We start from the raw sequence: 19,473 nt of genomic DNA on the forward strand, positions 1-19,473 counted from the left end.
AGCCTTGGAGGACCGGAGCGACGTCATATGTCGCTTCTGCCCAACGGCCTTAAAGGGCCCCATTCTTGCTGAAAAAAATGACATTTTTTTCTTTTTGTTTTTGCTTTTAAGTGTAGATGTGAGATCTGAGGTCTTTTTGACCCCAGATCTCACATTAACCAGGCTAGCGGTATCCCAGAGCGTGACTCGGGGTAGGAATTTCCTGCTATTATCGGTATCCCCCAGTCACGCTCGGGGTGAATGTGCAGACAGCGCAGCGGAGTGTCTTACCTTATCCTGGCGATCCAGCTATGAGCTCTCATTGCTGTGACCGCCAGCCGAGATCCCCGCCGCTCGTCTGTCGGTAGGAGGACTTCCTAGTTCTGTTCCCTGCAGCAGCAATGCTGCATGGGAGCGGAACTAGGGAGGGAAATTCAAACGTTGAACAAAACACAAACACATAACACATTTTGTATTTTATATATATATATATATGTATATATATATGCATATATATATATGTATATATGTGTATATATATATATATATACCTATATACACACATATATATATATAAAATTATATTATTGATTCGATTATAATTTATGCGATATATATATACACACACACACACACATACATATATATATATATATATATATATATATATGTGAAAAAGAAAAAGTGTGCTGATCCGTGATATGCTGCTCCCAGATAAAAATAAATAAATGCGTGTAATTGATGGTGCGCTATATCTGAAATATGTGCAAAAATGCAAACGAATAATGTGCAACCTCAAATATATACAATTAAGGTGCAAAACTGTAACATATAAATATATATGAGAAGAAGTCCCAAGACACTAGTGTGTCTATATTGAAACTATTTTCGGTGATGTGGTTGGTGATGGATGGTGTTCAAAAGTAATACGTGACTTGAATTCCCTCCACCTGTTAGAATTCCTCCTTACCGGACGGAATGAAATAAGTGCTCTCCTTAAAGGAAACAAACAATCCCTGGTGCTCCAAAATCAAAAGGTGCTCCCCACCGTGCGTATAAAATAGCCTGCTGGGCTTCTTACCAGATGGATATAGATAACATGCGTAATTGCATCCCTCTTGGACAGGTCTGTCTCTGTATCCAATTGGTCCTTATCAGCCTCTGGTGGATATGGACACCGAATACTGTTGCGCTGCTCACAGGCAGATTGGTCCTATATTCCGGTGACACTGATAGCCGCTTACAGTAAGCGGTGGGAAGGATCGTATCGTTCTTTGCGATTGATAAGCCTGCTCACACAAGAGGTAGAGACACGGAGCCAGAGGTCTCCCACGGGAGCTGAGGGAACATAAGGCAGCGGGCAAAGGCAAGGGCACCACACATCGGGAGATATGGGCTGAGCTTTTGGGGGGTTACTGCCAACCTGATCTTTACCTTGTAAGGGTCACCTTCACATATAAGGGTGTGTGCATGGTGCCAGTACCTCCAGCAGTATATATATATATATACACACACACACACATATATATATATATATATATATATATATATATATATATATATATATATATATATACACACACACACATATATATATAATATATAACGCATGAATTATAATCTAATTAATAATATCATTTTATTATATATATTATATATTCTATAATAAAATTATATTATTGATTCGATTATAATTCATGCGTTTTTGTTTCAAATATATCACATCTGGGATGTCTACTAGAGTCTTGTTTTGGTCAGGTTTAAGTCAGTAATTACTAAGAATTGTAGGCCTATAATACATAACGCCAAATTTCCATGAAAAAAATTGTACCGCTTTTGGTATGTAATTCCTGACATAATCATACCGCCACGGAGGTTAAAGAGCACCTGTCCTGCTTATTTCTATTACAAGGAATGTTTACATTCCTTGTAATTGGAATAAAAGTGATAAAACATTTTTTTTTTTTTAAGGGACAGTGTAAAAATAAAAAATAAAAGGTAAAATAAATAATAAAAAAAAAAAAATAAAAATTTGAATTTGCAGAGTTTCACTTTATATCTGAATCTGCAGACCCACACTCCAATCCCAGGCAGTGCTGTGCCTCAGAAAGGGGATGAGTAGGCAGGAAAATTAAAGCCCAGCAGCAGGCAACTACATCCTGGATGAAAGCTGCCAATGGCTGAGCCTCCATCCTGGGTGAGTGAATTCATCATCCATCCATCCCATCGGTGACTGAAGTCTGCCCCAGCCTCCCTTCTCTCTCCTGCCTTGGTGAGTAAACCAAGATGTGCTCTGTGGACTCTGATGTAAGGGGGGCTTTGGTGAGCAGAGACCCTCATACATCAAGAGTTCCTCTTTATACCAGAGTCCATAGTGTTCCCCCTTACATCAGAGCCACCCTAAAATCAGGGGTCCCAGAGCACTTCTATTAGAGTTCCCCTTCACACCAAAGTCCACAGAATTTCCCCTTACATCAGAGCCCCCCCCCCCTCTCCCTTAAAGCAGGTTATCTAAAGGTAAGGGATTCTCTACATGAGAATCTACTCTACTTGGTGTAAGGGGGGGGGGCTTTGGTGAGCAGAGACCCCCTCACATCAGAGTTCCCCTTTACATTAGAGTCTGCAGAGCTTTTACAGTGTAAGGGGAAATTCTGCAGACTCAGATGTAAGTAGGGCTCTGGGAACCCTGATTAGAGGGGATTGCTTGGAACTATTATGTAAGTAGGGACTCTGGTTCCTAGGGACCCCTTACATCAGAGTTCTCCTTTACACCAAAGTCTGCAGCGTAACATCAGAGTCCCTCCTTAAACCAGAGTTCTTAGTGTCCCTCCTTAAATCAGATTCCCCAGAGTTTTCCCTTATATAAGAGTCTGCAGAATGCCCCCTTAGAGTGTAAGGGAACTCTGTGGATTCATATGTAAAGGGGAACTCTGCAGATTCAGATGTAAAGGAGAACTCTGCGGATTCAGATTTAAAGGAAAACTGCGGATTCAGATGTAAAGGAGAACTCTGCAGATTCAGATATAAAGGGAAACTCTGCAAATTATTATTATTATTATTATATAGTATTTATATAGCGCCGACAGTTTACGCAGCGCTTTACAACTTGAGGGTAGACAGTACAAATACAATACACTTCAATACAGAAGGAATCAGAGGACCCTGCTCGTTAGAGCTTACAATCTAAGAGGGACGGTCAAGAGATACAAGAGGTAATAACTGTGGGGGATGGGCTGATGGAGAAAATAAGAGCACAGTTGTTAGGTGGTTGCCAGATAGGTTTCTCTGAAGAGATGTGTTTTCAGGGATCGTCTGAAAGTAGTCATAGTTGGAGAAATTCAAATGTAAAGGGAAACGCTGCAGATTCAGATGTAAAGGAGAACTCTGCGGATTCAGATATAAAGAGAAATTCTGTGGACTCAGATGTAAAGGAGAAACTCCATATGATTAGAAATGTTATTTAATGACAAAATATATGAATAGTGTATACTACCAAAAAGTAATTTGCCATTGTCCATTCTTATAGGTGGCCTGCATGCAGCTCCAGGGCTGATAGAGGCACAGAAATCAGTGGTTCAGCATGCAGGATGGATGTCAATGTCCTTCTGAATGAGCCCTTACACCCTCTGTCCATTATGGAATTAGTTCTAGTTGTGAGAAATGGAAATTACACCTAAAGTATGGTCATATGAATGGTCCACTTTCATCACAAATCCAAAAACGAAAGTATTTATTTCTCAGCAGTAGTAGTCAGTGTCAGTCTGTGTAGATTTCCTGAGGAATGTGAATAGTAGTCCTGTCAGGCCTGGGGAGGAGGACATGAGAAATGAAATGGTGCTGAGAGGGGGAGGGAATCACACAAACACACAGGAGGTGGAGGGAGGCACACAGCTCAATACACAGTACAGGGACCACAACTCGGGGACTGCTGGAGGGAGGCACATCGTACAACACACTGACTGGACAGAGCAAGTCCTGGACCTGGGGTTAGTAATAGTAATGATATGATACTCTTCTTAGTGTTATGAGTTCATTGCTGTGTGCTATCAGCCCAGGCTGCTTTACCTTACAGCGCCTAATAATGACCTCTCTGTATATTGTCTGCCCATGTGTGCATTGGGGACTTTCCATTTCTTGATGATTTTGTAGGGACAGCTCCAGGTTTTCGAGATTTATCCCTGATTGGATTTGTCTCTAGAAACCCTTCCAGTTTTCACATTTTACAGAATTCAAATCTATTTATTTTTTCTCTCTTTTATTTTCCCTCACTCTTTTTTCTTTATTCTTTCACCTCTCTCTTTCCTCTCTTTGCTTCAATCTATCATCTATTTTTTCTCTCCTATCTCTGTTTTCTCTCTCTTCTCTTCTCTCTCTCTCCTCTTTTTTTCTAATTTCTCTCTTCTCTCTCTTTTCTTCACTCTCTCCATTCTTCTTTACCCTTTCCCTCTTCTCTCTTTCTCTCTTTCTCTCCTCTTTTCAAACTATCACTTCTCACTTTCTCCCTATTTTCCTTCATTTTTTTCCGCTTTTCTATCTTCACTCTCATTTCTCTCTTTTAGTCCTTTCTCTTTTCTATTTTTACTTTCTCTCTTTCTCATTTCTCTTTTTCAGTCTCTCTCTTCTTTTCAGTTATTTTCTTTTTTTTTAATCTTTTCCCTCCTCTTTTTTCTCTCTTTCTCTTTCTCTTTCTTCTATTTCTCCTTCTTTTCTTTTTTTTTCTCTTCTATGTTCACTCTTTTCACTCTCCCTCTCTCTGTGTCTCTCATTTTCTTTTCTCTCTCTTCTCTTTTCTTGCTCTCCTCTTTCCTCTTTCTCTTATCTTTTCTCTCTTTTCACTCTCTTCTCTTTCTCTTTTTCATTTCTCTCTTTTTTTCTCTCCCTCTTTCATTTCTCCCCTTTACTCCTTTCTCTCTTTTTTTTCTCTCTCTCTCTCTTTTCCCTCTCTTATTTATTTTTTATTTATTTCAGGTACTTATATAGCGCTGTCAATTTACGCAGCGCTTTACATATACATTGCACATTCACATCAGTCCCTGCCCTCAAGGAGCTTACAATCTAAGGTCCCTAACTCACATTCATACACAGTAGGGCCAATTTTATACAGGATCCAATTAACCTACCAGCATGTCTTTGGAGTGTTGGAGGAAACCGGAGAATCGGAGGAAACCCATGCTCTCTTGTCTCTCTCTCTCTCTCTTGTCTCTCTCTCTCTCTCTCTCTCTTTTCCCTCTCTCTCTCTCTCTTTTCCCTCTCTCTCTCTTTCTCTCATATTTATTATTACTGCAGAGTGTTGTACCTTGTTTTCTATGGACTAATGAGCTTGTCTGAACAAAGGCCACCTTCTTCTTGGAACAACTATCTGTAGATACTTCTCTCCACTTACCATCAATATACAGCAGGGGGGGGGGGGTCTTCTCCACTGGCCAGCAGTGTACGGGGGGGGGGGGGGGAGGAGGGGCCTTCTCCACTTACTATCAATATAAAGCAGGGGGGTCTTCTCCACTGACCAGCAATATACAAGGGGGGGGGGTGCTTATCCACTGACCAGCAATGTACGAGGGGAGACTACAATTTTTACTGTCTGCATTTATTTTCTGGACATAATTATTATTTGTTTCATTTTATTATCACTGAAAATAAATATTACCGGCTGCTTTATACACCAAGTGCACAACTTTCTTTATACTTTTATTTGTTCTTAAATCTGCAACAGTTCATGCTAATGTCTCAGACCCCGTTCACACTGGGGCGACCTGTCAGGCGACCTGGTCTCCTCACAGGTCGCCGTAGGTCGCCTTCCATAGAGAAGCTATGGATCCGTTCTAATAGGAGCGACACAAGTCACTCCGACTTAGAAAAAGGGTCCGGAGCTTCTTTGGGGCGACCCGGAGCGACCTGCATTGACTTCAATGTTATGAAGTCCGTGCCGGCCGCTCCGAGGTCGCGGTGCGAGCAGCGCGCTGCGACCTATAAGGTCGCCCCAGGAAGTTGGATCGCCCCAGTGTGAACGGGGTCTCATGGGCCGTGTATAAAATAATTATTAGCAGGGGTTCCTTGAGAAGTGACAGTTATTTCTTCTGTTATATAAATCTTGGGACTAGCATATACCATGCATGTGTATCCGGAAGATAACATATCTTTTTATAGTTTTATGCATAATTATGTAATGTAATATTATGCAGGAAGAAAATGTTGAAGTCTGACACTTTGACTCAATCACCTGAAAATGTATCTAAACCCAAGAACAAAAGCTGATAATATTACAGCTTACTGGTCCTTAGATGTGGTGTCTGCATTTGTTTTCTTTTTTAAAAATTGTGTTCTTTATTTTTAATCTGGAATTCCTCCCATAAACCCACTTCCTGTCTTAGGGTCTTACATAACATTCTGTTTGGACTACATAACACCTCCCTCCCAGCCACAGGCTGCAGGAAAGAAAATCACTTGATTCCCTCATTAACACAGTTAGTGTTGATGGGGGAATCCTCCTGAAGAGCTATTGTGTTCTCCCAAGGAGGGGGGGGAGGGGCGGGCACAAGAGCACACAATGATTATTGCTAGCAGGTATAGCCACTGGCAAATCCAACATGCTGGTGGTACACAAGTGGATCAACTTGGGTATAATCAGCCTGCCTATAGAATGTTCGAGATTGAAACATCTATGGCCGGCTTAACCACTTGACCTCCGGAAGGTTTACCCCCCTTCATGACCAGGCCATTTTTTGCGATAGGGCACTGCATCACTTTAACTGACAATTGCGTGGTCGTGCGATGCTGTACCTGAATAAAACATATGTCCTTTTTTTCCCCCACAAATAGAGATTGCTTTTGCTGGTATTTAATCACCTCTGCACTTTTTATTTTTTGTGCTATAAACAAATAAAAAAAAAAAGGACAGTTTTGGAAAAAAAACAATGTTTTTAACTGTCTACTGTAAAATATATCCAATGAAAAAAAAAATTTAAAAATCAAATTTCTTCATAAATTTAGGCCAATATGTATCCTTTGGTAATGATTAAGCACACAGTCAGTGTGTGAAACGCGTCTACCTTGTCACGATTGTCATATTTGGATGTCCAGTCAATAAACCTGGATTTTGACTCAACCTGGAGTGCTGCCAATTCCTTTTCTTTTATCAATATGTATCCTACTACATATTTTTGGGAAAAAAAAAAAAAAAAAACAATAAGCGTATATTGTTTAAGTTATAGCATCTACAAGCTATGGGATATTTTTATTGTTTTCATTTATTAAAACATTTTTTTTTACTAGTAATGGCAGCAATCAGCGACTTATAGCGGGACTGCGATATTGCAGCGGACAATATGGACACTAAAGGCCCGTACACACGTAGCGATTGTCAGCCGTAAATATTCGGCCACCGACCGATCGGCCGATTGTCGGCTTGTTAGTATGATGCTTCCGACAACCGACTGCGACTTTTTGGCCGAACAGAATCTGGCGTGCAGACTTTAAAATTTTTGTTGGCCAACACCAGAACATCAGTCAGTACAGAATTCGGCCGACAATCAGCAGATGAGCAAGACTGGGCATGCTCAGAGAAAAAAAAACACACGGAAAGTAAACCATCACATGACATCACTTCTGCAGTCAGCTGTTGTTGGCCGACAAAATTCGTGTGCAGTCTTTATCACTTTTAAACCGACAGGACAGCCCTGGACAAAAGATGGCCGATCGTTTGGCCGACAATTGGTACGTATGTACGGGGCTTAACTGACACTTTTGACTCTTTTTGGGGACCGGTGACAAAAAATATGCACTGTCACTATACTAATGACATTAGCTGGGAAGGTCGTTAAAGCGGAGCTACACCCAAAAGGGGAAGTTCTGCTTTAGGGATTCGTCCCTTGCTGCTCTTGCGCTATTGGCACTTTTGAGGAGCGGGTGGAGGGGGAAGGGGGGGGGGCAGGTCCCTGATTTTGACAGGTACCCGCTTCCCACTTCCGTTCCATGTGCCGCTAACAGATCCCAGAAGACTACATCCACCATTTACGATGCACAGCGCGAAGCCGCAAGCTGTCACAGCCGGGTGCCCATAGTGAAGATGCCGGTGCTGGGGACAGAAGACAGAGGGTGAGACCGACTGGGGTGAACACACAGCTGGATCGTGAGGTGAGTGGCTATTTTTTAAAGCCAGCAGCTACAGTTTTTGTAGCTGCTGACTTTTTTTTCCCGCTTTAACATCAAGGGCGATCAAAGGGTAAATGTGTGCCTAGCCAGTGTTTGTGTACAGTGTGGTGTTAGCATACAAGGTTTGTATTTAATCAGCAACAACCACTGTATGTCATTGCTGTGTGCCTATTACATTGTATGACCACTAGATGGCAGTGTTACATTTGTGAGTTCATGTTTTGTCTATGCCTCAAAAGAGTAATAAAAAGAATAGTTCCTGCTCCGAAAGAAAAGCAGCGTTCAGTGAAACAACAGACTGCCTGCCTGTACTTTGTTTAGCCCCAAAAGGTTATATCTAACAGGTTATGGGCCCAGGACATGTTACAGAAGCCCAGGATATAATACAGATTACCCCTGGATATAGCCAGATACAGTGAGCTAAAGCAAGTAAGTGTAGGAGACAGCAACAGAAAGACAAACAGCAGAAATGGCTGCTGCCATCCCCTCAGCAAAGTTCTCCATTGCAAATCTGACAAATCAGAACTACCAATCTTGGAAATTCAAGATGAAAATGCTGCTTATAAGAGAAGGTACGTGGAAATGTATAAATGAATCAAGACCTGCACAGCCCACAGAGGAGTGGTTAGACAGAGATCAGAAAGCACAGAGCACAATCTCCCTGTGCATAGATGATGATCAAATCATACATATATGTAACTGTCAGACTGCTAAAGACATGTGGGAAGAGTTACAGAAAGCACATGAAAGAGTTAATCTCAGCAATAAACTGTATTTAATCAGAAAGCTCTATCAGACTAAGCTACAGAAAGACCAGGACATGCAGGACTATATAAGACAGACCTTAGAGATGGTGGAGAGACTGAGAGGGATTGGAGAAGAGATAAAAGATTTCCAATGAACAATACAGACAAGCAGTGGGGGCACTTCTCTACATTGCAACCACTACACGTCCAGACATTGCAGCCAGCATGTCTCTTCTTTGCAGGCGAGTTGATAAACCACGTCAAAGAGACTGGAATGCGATCAAAAGAGTTATGAGATATCTGAAACAGACAAAAGACTTAAATTTGAAACTATCAGCAAGTGGTGGTTTAAACCTCGTGGGATATGTGGACTCCGATTGGGCAGGTGATCACAGCACACGCAAATCCACAAGTGGTTACTTATTAAAATTAGGAGACAGTCCTATATCATGGTCCAGCAAGAAACAGATGTCAGTGGCATTGTCCTCTACAGAAGCTGAATACATATCTGCAGCTTATGCCAGTCAAGAAGTTGTGTGGTTACAGCAATTACTCAAGGATCTTGGAGAAGCAACGTCAGAACCTACCGTCTTATTTGAGGACAATCAGGCTTGCATTAAGCTCGCAACAAGTGAGAAAATTAATGGAAGAACCAAGCACATCGATGTCAGACATCATTACATTCATGACTTAGTTGATCAGAAAGTGATTGTACTTGTGTATTGTGAGTCGGAAAAAATGATTGCTGATGCTTTGACAAAGCCACTAGCTAGAACCAGATTTGTGGATCTTAGATCAGAAATGAGATTGACATAGATAGTAGTTGTTGAGTGGGGGTGTTAGCATACAAGGTTTGTATTTAATCAGCAACAACCACTGTATGTCATTGCTGTGTGCCTATTACATTGTATGACCACTAGATGGCAGTGTTACATTTGTGAGTTCATGTTTTGTCTATGCCTCAAAAGAGTAATAAAAAGAATAGTTCCTGCTCCGAAAGAAAGGCAGCGTTCAGTGAAACAACAGACTGCCTGCCTGTACTTTGTTTAGCCCCAAAAGGTTATATCTAACATGTGGGAGGTGCTTTTACTAGGGGAAGGCATGGATCCATGTCCTTGCTTTGCAGGAACACAAGATGCATGCCTTCCCTTTTGACAGAACCTGACCTGCCATGTTTACATAGGCAGATTGCTGTTTGGCCTCTGTACCGAATGATCAGCGGATGCTGGTGGATATTGAGTCTGTGGTACCCGCCACTGAGCTACCGCTGTGTGTGATCCGGCGCACAGGTGCTGCCCTGTAGCAGTAAAACTGCTGTGGGGCAGACCTGAACTGGTTAAGGGTCATGTCACAGCTATAACGTAGCAAAGTTCTATAGCAGATATCTCAGATTATCCTGTGTTGCGATTTGTAGCCAAATGCAATCCACACCTAGGCAGCTATAAATTTCTGGTGTGCCAGCTGATGTGACTGAAGAGGTTGATCCTACAAACCATTCTTCCATCATGATTAACCACTTGCCGACAGCCAGAAGTACATATACCTGTACCTGTATGTCGCTTTGCGGGACCGCTAGTGAGGGTGTGCGCAAGTGCGTGCCCATTTGCCACAGGGGAAGCCAATTTGCAGGTCCAGTGGCCGCAATTTCCCCCAGGCACCTGCGATCGCTCCTTGTGGAGGCAGAATGGCGGTCTGCTTGTAAATACGGCAGACCGCTGTTCTGTCAGTAATGAACACAGAGATTCTGTGTACCTCTTATTTAGGAACACAGGTCTCTGTGTTCATTCAGCAAGCCCACCCCCCACACAGTTAGAAAGCACCCCCTAGGGACGCATTTTACCCTTTGATCGCCCCCGGTGTTAACCCCTTCCCTGCTAGTGTCATTAGCACTGTAATAGTGAATATTTTTAGCACTGATTACTGTAGTAATGTCACTGGTCCCCCCAAAAGTGTCAAAAATGTCAGTTAGGGGTCCGATCTGTCCGCCGCATTGTCGCAGTCCTGCTAAAAATCACTGATCGCCGCCATTACTAGTAAAAAAAAATAAAATAAATAAAAGTGACATAAATCTTTCCCCTAGTTTGTAGAAGCGATAACTTTTGCGCAAACCAATTAATATACACTTATTGGGATTTCTTTTACCAAAAATATCCGGCAGAATACAAATTGGCCTAAAATGATAAAAAAAAAATAGGTTTTTACATTTTTTTTTATTGGGAATGTTATATAGCAGAAAGTAAAAAATATTGTTTTTTTTTTCAGAATTTTCGCTCTTTTTTTGTTTATAGCGCAAAAAATAAAAATCGCATAGGTGATCAAATACCACCAAAAGAAAGCGCTATTTGTGGGAAAAAAGGACGTCAATTTTATTTGGGTATAGTGTCGCACGACTGCGCAATTGTCAGTTAAAGTAACGCAGTGCCGAATTGCAAAAAATGGCCTGGTCATTAAGGGGGTAAATCCTTTGGGTCCAGAACTGGATAGAGTGCAACAAAATAATTGAGTACTACCTATGATACTTTTTTTTATTTGGTCTAACATACAAATTTTCAGGTCAAGCTTTCAGGATGTACCCTCTTTTTCAAGGTCCAAACAGTATGAATACACAAAGTTTTAGCAGAATTTTAGAGTGAAATTCCAGACAAACCCTAACTCAGGGGTGTCCAAACTTTTTTTAACCACTTTACCACAGGAGGATTTTGCTGTCTTACGTCCAGGCCACTTTTTGCGATTCGGCACTGTGCGAATTTAACTGACAATTGCGCGGTAGTGCGACGCCGTACCCAAACGAAATTTACGTCCTTTTTTTCTCACAAACAGAGCTTTCTTTTGGTGGTATTTGATCACCTGTGCAATTTTTACTTTTTGCGCTATAAACAAAAAAAGAGCGTTTATTTTGAAAAAATAACAATATTTTTCACATTTTTTTTATATGAAATTCCCCCCAAAAAAAATGTAAAAATCAAAGTTTTTTTAAATTTTTGGCCAATTTGTTTTCTGCTACCTATGTTTGGTAAAAAAAAAATCACAATAAGCATATTTTGATTGGTTTGCGCAAAAGTTATTGCTTTACTAACTAAGGGAAAGATTTCTGTCATTTTTGGTGGTTTTTTTTAACGCGTAATGGCGGCGATCTGCGATTTTTTTTGCGGGACTGCGACATTGCGGCGGACAGATCGGACCCTTGACTGACATTTTTGACACTTTTTGGGGTACCAGTGACATTACTACAGTAATCAGTGCTATACATATGCACAGTTACTGTAAAAATGACACTGGCAGGGAAGGGGTTAATTTTATTGGAGAGGGAGGGGTTAATGTATGCCTGGTGCTTACTGACGTGTGTGGGGGGAGGTGACTGAGTGACACAAGGACAGATCGAGGGTTCAACTATGCTGAACCCTGCAATCTGTCCCTGCCTGTCACTTAGGAGATCCGCCCGCTCTGTTTACACAAGCAGGCGGATCTCCACACTCGATTCCCCGACGATCGGGGAAGAGCGGCGGCGATCGCCGCCGCTCCTCCCCTGGCCCGACTCCCGCTGTGACTGAGGTCTACGTCGCTGGACGATAATGAGCCACATTGCTGCAGTAGCAGCAATGTGAGCGGAGTTAAAGTGGTTAAAGAGCCGGATTTGATGAAGTGAACATGCGTGAGGGCCGAACATTTTATCTGACATTCTTTGGACCATTAAAATTAAATGCAAATTAACTATTTTATGCAAAGTTTATTGCAAATGGCATACTTTTCCATTTCCATTTCGTCACATGGATGACAAATCTAAACAGGTGTTATGCCAGTTATCATGGAGAGGGCGCTGGTCCTGTTATACTAGTGCCAAATTTATTTGTGTTTTTTAGTGCTCCCTTATCAGGTTAAGTCTGAGGCCATATTGAGCAAGGGATATAAAGCTGGTGGGGACGGACGGTGGATGTTAACATTTAGTGTATTCACAAGTACATGGACGTTGAAAGATCCAGAGATCCCAGTGGTCCTGAGCAGCACTCTGGGATTCACAGGGGCCACAACAATAGATTTTCCCAAATTACCTGTGGGGCCGTATTAAAGCGGCCCGGGGGCCGCAATTGGCCCGTTGGCCGGGCTTTGGACATGCCTGCCCTAACTAATCTTAAAAATGCTCTCTCTCCCCTCCTAACACATTCTCTGACTAACGTGTAAAAAAGATCTGTACACTTAGGCCCCTTTCACACTTGTGCGACCTAAGAGTCGCGCAGTTTTGTCACAATTTTTTGCCGCGATTGTGACTGGACTTGAAGCAATGCCTGTGTAAATTTGAGGTCTATGAGCCTCAAAACGCAAAGTAGTGCAGGGAGTACTTTGAAGTCCTGCAACTTGAAGTTGCACAGATATGAACAGTACTCATATATTGGAAATCATGGAGTACCACTTGTCATGCGAATTTGCAGTCCCAAGTGCAGTGGCGGCTGGTGCTCAAAATTTTGGGGGGGGGGGGGGCGCAAACTGAAAAATGTAACTTTTTGAGGTCCATAGACATAGGCATTGCATCGTGGTCAAAAATTGCGTGCCTTTTAGGTCACAGAAGTGAGAAAGGGGCCTTCAGTAATCAAAGTACAGTGCCTTGAATAAGCGTTCATAATCACCCCTCGAATTATTCCACATTTTGTCATGTTAACTTACAACCAAAAACGTAAATGTCTTTGATTGGGATTTTATGTGATAGACCGACACAAAGTGGCAAATAATTGTGAAGTGGAAGGAAAATGATAAATGGCTTGCTTTCAACATTTTGACAAAATTCACAAAAATGAAAAAGAAAACAAAATCACAAAAAGTGAAGTTGCTTAGTACTCAGTGTCCAGTAGTACTATTTGAAAATAAATTTTGCTCTTCTTTCCTTCTGGCTTGCAAATTTTTCAATCACCTTCTGGTTGAAATCCGTCTTGGTCTCCAGTCTATTTTCCATTGACAGCATGGCCAATGCATTCAACCTCTCCTGGGTATACTATTCCTCAGAAAAATTACTAATCAGGAATATATGAATATATTGCAATGGGCAATTCTTGTACTAATGGGGAATATCTGAGAATATATTGCATGGGGCAATTCCTGTACTAATAAGTAATATATGAATATATAGCATGGAGCAATTTCTGTACTAATGGGCCATTAGTACAGGAATTGCCCCATGCTATATATTCATATATTACCTATTAGTACAGGAATTGTCCCATGCTATATATTCATATATTACCTATTAGTACAGGAATTGTCCCATGCAATATATTCAGACATTCCCCATTAGTACAGGAATTGCCCCATGCTATATATTCATATATTACCTATTAGTACAGGAATTGTCCCTTGCAATATATTCAGACATTCTCCATTAGTACAGGAATTGCCCCATGCTATATATTCATATATTACTTATTAGTACAGGAATTGCCCCATACAATATATTCTCAGATATTCCCCATAAGTACAAGAATTGCCCAATGCAATATATTCAGATGGAGAGGCAATAAAGGAAAACATAGGGGTTGGGTTCTAATGGATGGACAGTTAAGGAGGACAGAAAGAGGTATTTGGTTCTAAGGGAGGAGCAATTGAAGAGAACATAGGAATTTAGTTCCAATGGAGGGACAATTAAGGAAGACAGAGAGCTTCAATCCTAATAGGGAGAAAATTGAGGAGACCAAAGGGAGTTGGTTCTAATAGAAGGACAACGGAGGAAGACAGAAAGATTTGGTTCCAATTGAGGGACTATTGAGAAGGACAGATTAATTTGGTTGTAATGGAGGGGTAACAGAGAAAGGCAGAGGGATTTAGTTCCAATTAGAGGGACAGTTGAGGAAGACAGAAGGATTTGGTTCTAATGGAGGGGCAATGAAGGAAAAGGGGAGATTGGGTTCTAATGGAGGGGCAATTGAAGAGGACAGGTGAAGTTAGTTCTAATGGAGAGACAATTAAGTAAGACAGAGAGCTTTGATTCTACTAGAGAGAAAATTGAGGAGGACATAGGGAGTTTGTTCTAATAGTTGCAATGGAGGGACAATTAAGGAAGATAGAGGGGTTGGGTTCTAATGGAGAGACAACTGATGAGGACAGAGGGGTTGGGTTCTAGTGGAAGGACAATTAAGGAAGACCAAGGGGTTGGGTTATAATAGAGGACAGGAGGATTTGGCTCTAATAGAGGGACTGGCAGACTGTTATAAGAAGACCCTCAAATGTTGGCAGTGTCAGCTGATGCCTCTTTGTATCTATGACCTGCATAAGGAATGATTGTATCATGCATCTTCCTGATGGACCAGAATACACAGGCTGTGCTTTGCTTGGTTACTTCCCGTAAACGGTTTGGCAGTTTTGCATCAGCTGCTCGGCGCTTTGCATCAGGATTAGATTAGAGCGACCCTTTGGCACACTACAATGGCAGCATTCTGATTGAACCAGCTAATACAATAACTGCTTAATCTCCAAAATTACTGTTTAATATACAGCACACCAGATAAACTAGGATCTCCCTGTATAAAGATGGATGGAGGAGGACATTTTCTGCATTAACCTTGCCATTGTCGAATGGTGTCTACAACAAGACGACCAGTGTCATTAGTTACTATACCTGAGTATTCTTCAATAAATCAGAAGTTACTAAAATAATACTACCAGCAACCTTCAGTTACTACAAGTGACCCTGACAACACTCCCATGTTAATATAAGGACCCGATCAGTTATTCCCTTACACCCAGTTAGTAAGGGTCCCTATTGCCCCTGTGGTCTGTCATTGATAACCCCATAAAAATACAGAACACCAGTTACACTGGGATCCCCCTGTATATGGATGGATGGATGGTGGAGTATGTGTTCTGCAATAACCCTGCCATTACTCCCGGTGTTATTTAACCCCTCCAGCCCTGATGCTCCGCCTGGTTCCATCCTCTACATAGCAGAGCGCTGTGTATGAGCGGAGGCTGACCGGTCTCTCAGTTATCGGACTCTGCATTGGAAGCTCAGCAACCCCCAAACTGGCCGCACAGCCTGGGGACTGATTCATCACCAAGGAGGAGGATGAGGAGGAGGGGTACGGGGGGTGGGGGGGACCGAGCCTTGAGCGGCAAGTGGAGAGCAGCCCCGAGGGCTGGAGGAGGGGAGAGGAAGGCTGTGTTCATCCTCCTCTGTACAATGTATGACCTAGAGGACCGGTGCAGGACTGTCCCATCTGTCACAAGGACTTTATTCTAAGCCCTGGGGGCTGGCTAGAATAATGGCACATTGCTATTAATAGGGATATACAAAAATCACCCGACAAATCATATGGAGGTGCTGCACCTTGTAGGAGTTGTCCCAGTTACTCCTATAGACTTGAGCCTAGTTCTTGCTGGGGTGATCGCCCCCCCTCAAGAAGACAATGGGCTACAAGAAGGCAATGGGCTTATAGGCCCTGGGGGGCTGGCTGGATTAATGGCACAATTGCTATTATTAATATGGATATAGGAAAATCACCCGACAATTAATATATGGTACTGCACATTGTAGGTGATGTCCCAGTTAACTCCATAGACTTCAGCCTAGTTATTACTGGGATGACCCCCCCACCAAGAAGACAATGGGCTACAAGAAGGCAATAGGCTTATATGCCCTGGGGGCTGGCTGGATAAATGACACCCATTGCTTTTAATAAGGATTTATAAAAAATAACCCGACAATTAATATGGAAGTGCTGCAATTAGGTGATATTCCAATCACTCCTACACTCCTATGGACTTCAGCCTAGTTCTTACTGCCCCCCCCCAAAAAAAAAAGTCACAGGCTCATTTAACCCCTTCCAGCCTGCCCATTACATGATCCCTTCCCTGGCAAGCTGGAGCTGGGGGGGGGGGGGGGAGGTTGCTTCCACTCCCCTTTTGTGTTTCAGCAGCAGCAAACAAGTTGGGGACCGACTGGGCTCCCGCTATCAAATCTGTATTCCTGGCTTGTAGCACTGTCTCCTGTCTGTAGCGGTCGCGTAGGGAAAACTACAAGTAGCAGAGCCAGTAGAGATGTCCGCAATCAGCATGGAGGCTCAGGCAGACTCTACGTTCCGGTTCCACAGCGGGAAGAAGACAGTGATGCCCAAAGCACCGCCCTACTACATCGGACATCCTATGGACCAATCACAGGAAGCCAATGGAACAGTGGGAGTGTTCAGAGCTCATCACTCTGCGCCCCGAGGACACTCTAAAGGAAGCTTCCCAGATGCAATCATGTGATAACAAAAACCCTTTCGCTTTCCATATACACCAGTGTGTCCGGTGCCCCGCACACACTTAAGGGAACACATTTATTTATTTTTTAATGTTGATGACTAGGATGACTAGCCTTGGGGGGGCGGCGCCCCTGCGCCCCCTATTGATGGGTGACGGGCCGCCACTGCCCAAGTGTGAAAGGGGCCAAAGCTATTTTCAGGCTGCTCCAGTCCGATCAACTGATCCCCTGTGTCAGCCAGCAATGATTGCAGCGGAGAGAGAGTGCTCGACAATGGCTGGTTATTTATGCCTGGGAATAGCCATATCATCCATAGGTTCCTATGGCTCATCAGTTGTTGGCACTCTTCCCCCCCCCCCCCCCCGCAGCTACTGCTGGCTGACAGAAGGAAGATGGGTTAGTCAGCAGAAGTGTAAGAATGGGGAGTGAGGGGGTGGTGAGTTTAAAGTGGTTGTAAATGCTGAAGGTTTTGTTCTATGCATGAAGTTAAAAAAAAACCTCCTGGGTGCTGCTTCCCCGACAGCCCCCCTAATACTCACCTGACCCCCTCTCGATCCAGCAATGTGCATGAGAGCCCTGGCTGTCCCTGAATTCCCTCTCCTCATTGGCTGAGAGCAGGGCTCGGGAGCAAGCAGATTGCTACTGGGGGCACTGGTCAAGAGGGAGGAGCTAGGAGCGCCAGCGAGGAACCCGAGAAGAAGAGGATCGGGCTGCTCTGTGCAAAACAACTACGCAAAGTAAGTAAGTATGACTTTTTTTTTTTTTTAAGCACTTACCACTATAAGGTTCGTTGGAGTTTGCCTGGAATTCCACTTTAAGTAAGCTGAGGGAAAAAAACACGAACAAGCATACACAGCAAAAGTAATTAAAGTGGTTCTTAGGGCTAGTTTACACCAGAACGCGGTGCAGGAAACCCATGTTTCCTGCACTGTATTTAAAACAGATTGCAGTTGAAATCTGCAGAAGGTGTCAATATTAACTTAATGACACCCAAAACGGAGGTCGCAAATGCAGTTGCAGTGAGTTTCCAAAAGTAGTGCATGCACTACTTTTGGTACAGTGCAGTGCGATTTCAGCCCATTCAAAATGCATAGAACTGCATGTGAATCGCACAGGAATGCACAGCATGTTCCTATACGATTCTCAGTGTGAACCGGCCCTAAAAGCAGAACATTTTTTACCTTAACGTATTTAGGTACAACATGTCCCAGTAATAGTATCGCCCCATTTTTCTCACCTAAGTCCTAACTTGATCCAGTGCCATGCCTGTCTGCAGAGGCACTGGTCTCCCTCCCGCTCCTTACAGGACCAGAGGCAATGGAAGCTATTGGCTCCTGCTGCTGCCAATCAAATCCTGTGAGGAGGGAGCAGGGTGGGGGGGGGGGGGGCTGAGCCATGCTTTGTGTGTATCTATAGACAAACACAGCCTGACCATTCTTCCAAAAGTGCATTTGTGTGGTCAGGCATTGATGTGGATGAGAAGCAGGGGAGGACTGGGGCAGGGGGGAAATTGCCCCCCAGGCCGCTTTGATGCCCTGTAAAAAGGCTGCCCTGCTTCTGCCACAGACATGTCTAAAGCATTTCTGGTGAAGAGAAGAAAACATTTCCCACTGCTAACCTACTGAGTGCAGGATGAAGAGAAGGACGGAGCGCAGGCATGGATGGTGTAAACTGCATGGATGGTGTAAACTGCATGGATGGTGTAAACTGCATGGATGGTGTAAAGTGTGTCTGAGCAGAGGCTAGTTCTTTGCCCCACTGGAGACTCTTCTCCCCTGGCCAGTCCCGACCAAGCTGTCCCAGCTCCCTCCAACTGCCCCCTGTTGGCCAGGTCGGGAACACGGATTCAGCCGGTGAGTAGAGAGTACCTGGAGCAGAGCTTCAGCCTGGAATGGGGGTAAGGAGGAGACCAGGAAGAGGGAGAGTGGGAGGGGGGCCAAGTCTCTGCATCATGGGCCTCTGGTTTGTACTTGCCCCCTGGGACAAAAGGTGTCAGTCTGCCCCTGACCAGAAGGTCTGACTCGCAGTCTCCGCTCTAATTCATCCTAAAGGAATTCTACCAGTTTTAGGTCAGTCCAGTCAAGTTCCTCCACCCCAAACTCGCTTATCTATGTCTTTAAGGACCTTACTTTGTGCACTGGTACGCAATCATGTTTGAACAGGAAGGGGCCATCCCCAAAAACACTCAACCTTGTGGACAGCCTTCCCAGAAGATTTGAAGTTGTAATAGCTGCACAGGGTGGGCCAACTCAATAAGAATAAGACTTGGATTCCATTAAAGTTCATGTGCGCGTAAAGGCAGGTGTTCCAATACTTTTGACTATATAGTGTATGTACATCCCATACTTTTTTACCGCAGAGATACATTTATTT

The 19,473-nt window shown here is 43.2% G+C and overlaps 1 protein-coding gene across 1 annotated transcript in view; it reads left to right on the forward strand.

Moving 5' to 3' along the window:
- Positions 1–3,935: 3,935 nt before the first annotated feature.
- Positions 3,936–19,473, forward strand: part of P2RY11 (purinergic receptor P2Y11) — a 46,131-nt gene continuing 30,593 nt past the window's right edge. Inside the window, exon 1 of the mRNA XM_082254831.1 lies at positions 3,936–3,965. The gene's annotated coding sequence lies outside the window, so the exon portion shown is untranslated. The remainder of the gene's footprint in view (positions 3,966–19,473) is intronic.

Source organism: Pelophylax lessonae (assembly GCF_965119305.1).
Source record: "Pelophylax lessonae genome assembly, chromosome: 4".
In the NCBI taxonomy this organism is placed as follows: Eukaryota; Metazoa; Chordata; class Amphibia; order Anura; family Ranidae; genus Pelophylax; species Pelophylax lessonae.